Source organism: Carlito syrichta, unplaced genomic scaffold (genome assembly GCF_000164805.1).
Source record: "Carlito syrichta isolate Samal-C Ts95f unplaced genomic scaffold, Tarsius_syrichta-2.0.1 Scaffold303678, whole genome shotgun sequence".
Classification (NCBI taxonomy): domain Eukaryota; kingdom Metazoa; phylum Chordata; class Mammalia; order Primates; family Tarsiidae; genus Carlito; species Carlito syrichta.
Window position 1 is genome coordinate 226,283 of NW_007247774.1, and position 3,021 is coordinate 229,303.

The window sequence follows — 3,021 nt, forward strand, 5'->3', positions numbered from 1 at the left end:
GCCCGGCTGCATTCTGCTTTTTAATTGTAGTTACACATTTCCTTCTCCTGAAAGACTAATTATTCAAGAGTCCTAATTGTGTCTTATTTTCCTCTGAATCCCTAAAAGTGCTCACAGAGTTTAGTGCACATATAAATATTTGAGAGGTAACTAAATGAAGTGACAGGCCTTAAGGTACAGAAATTCAGAGCCCCAGGCAGATGACCTGCACTGGATAACCTGTGCAGGCCTGGGGCTGGTGAATAGTGAATTCCGATGGTCATCTTTGGAGAGATGTGGCACAATGGAGCACACACGAACTGGAACAAAGCCTAAGGCCCTTGCTCTGATCCCATCTTGATAACTAATGTCACCCTAGAGATCTGTGACTGCCAGAGTGCCTAATTCTTCAGCTTCCTGAGAATGATCCTTTTTTTTTTTTTTTTAGGATAATCCTTAGTAAAAATTGTTTGATTTATTTTATTTTTTGAGTTGGAGTCTCACTCTGTTGTCCAGGCTGGAGTGCAGTTGCACACTCACAGCCACTGCAACCTCGACCTGCTGGGTTCAGGTGATCCTTCCACTTCAGCCTTCCAAGGAGCTGGGACTACAGATGCATGCTACCACACCTAGCTAATTTTTTGAAGAGATGAGGTCTCGTCAATTTGCCCAGACTGGTCTCGAACTCATGGGCTCAGGCAATCCTCTCACTTTGGTCTCCCAAAGTGCTGGGTTTATAGGTGTGAGCCACCACACCCAGCAGTAAAAATTGTTTTAAAGTAGTTTTATGGAGATATAGTTTATAAACCATAAAATTCTTTCATTTAAAATGTATTGTTTAATGGTTTTTAACATATATATTCAGAATTGTACACCAATCACCATCATCTAATTTTAGAACACCTTCATCAGCCTAATAAGAAAACTCCCCATTGGTAATCACTCCCTCTAGCTCCTTCCTGACATCACCCCTTAGGTAACCACTAATCTACTTTATGTCTTTATAGATTTGTCTATATAAAATGTCTATTTGACATTTTCATATACATGGAATCACACAATATGTGGTCTTTTGTGACTGGCTTCTTTTATTTAATATATTTTTAAGATCCATCCATGTTGTAGCATGCATCAGTAAGTACTTTATTGCTATTTATGACTGAATAATATTGCATCGTATAGCTGTACATGTTTTGCTTATCCATTCATCAGCTGATGAACGTTTGGGTTGCTTCCATTTTTTGGCTATTGTGAATAGTGTTGCTATGAGCATTTGTGTACATATTTTTGTGTGGACATTTGTTTTCAGTTATCTTGGGTAGATTCCTAGGAGTAGAATTGCTAGTCATATGGAACTCTATGTTTAACTTTTTTAGGAACTGCTAAACTCTTTTCCAAAGTGGTTGCACCATTTTTCATTCCCACCAGTAGTATCCAATTTCTCCACATCTCTGCCAGCAATTGTTGCTGTTTTGTTTTTTGTTTTGAGTTGGAGTCTCACTCTGTCGCCCAGACTAGAGTGCAGTGGCCGCTCCCGGCCACCGCAGCCTCGACCTGCTGGGCTCCGGCGATCCTTCCGCCTCAGCCTTCTGAGTAGCCGGAATTACAGGCGCGCGCTACCACGCCCGGCTGATTTTTTGATTTTATTGTAGAGATGAGCTCTCACCTGCCCAGGCGGGTCTCGAACCCGCGGGCTCAGGCAATCCACTCACCTCAGCCTCCCAAAGGCGCGGGCTTGCAGGCTGAGCCACCGAGCCCGGCTTCTGCCAGCAATTGTTATTGGTCCATCTTTTTTATTCTAGTCATCTAATCAGTGTGAAGTTGTATCTTGTAGTTTTGATTTGCATTTTCCTGATGACTAATGATGTTGTGTATCTTTTCATGTGCTTACTGGTTAGGTGTATATATTTTTTAGTGAAATATCTGATCAGATCCTTTGCCCATTTTATAATTTGATTATTTGTCTTTTATTTAGTTGCAAGAATTATTTATATATTCTACATATTAGTTCTTCATCAGATATGTGATTTGCAAATATTTTCTTGCATTATGTGGATTATCTTTTCATTTTCCTGATGGTGTCCTTTGCAGTACAAACATGTTTAATTCTGGTGAAGTCTAATTTATCTATTTTTTTCTTTTGTTGTCCATGCTTTTGGTGTCATAGCTAAGAAACCATTGCTTAACCCAAGGCCATAAAGATTTACTCCTATGTCTTCTTGTAAGAATTTTATAATTTTAGCTCTTATAATTAGGTTTATGATTCATCTTGAGTTCATTTGTGTATACAGTATGAGATAGGGGTGCAATTTCATCCCTTTGCATGTGAATATTTGTTCCAGCACCATTTGGGGAAAAGATTCTTTTTTCCTCATTGAATTATTTTGGTACTCTTGTAAAAAAAATCAATTGCCTATATATGGGTTTATTTCTGGACTCTAAATTCTAGTCTGTTGTTCTATATGTTTATTTCTCTTTTAATCTGACAATAAATTGGTTCATGCCTCATTCTACATTGAATGGGGAAAAGCATCTCCCCACTGCAAAGAACTTGAGAGATCTCAGGAACACATTTTCTCCCCAGGTTCTCTTGTACCAATTTATTGCTTTCATTTAATTCTCTCTTCTAGCTCTGGGTCTTGTCCTCTATAATCTAGCCCTTCCCACTCCATTTCAACTTTCCTTGGACATCATATCCATTCCTTCATTCCCTAAAGTACCATGAACACAAGAGTGTGTGACAAACTCTTTTTTTTTTTTGAGTTGGAGTCTCACTCTGTCGCCCAGACTGGAGTGCAGTGGCCGCTCCCGGCCACCGCAGCCTCGACCTGCTGGGCTCCGGCGATCCTTCCTCCTCAGCCTTCCAAGTAGCCGAAACTACAGGCATACGCTACCATGCCCGGCTGATTTTTTTATTTATTGTAGAGATGAGGTCACGCCGCCCAGGCGGGTCTCAAACCCGCGGGCTCAGGCAATCCACTCACCTCAGCCTCCCAAAGGCGCGGGATGACAGGCTGAGCCACCGAGCCCGGCTTGTGTGAC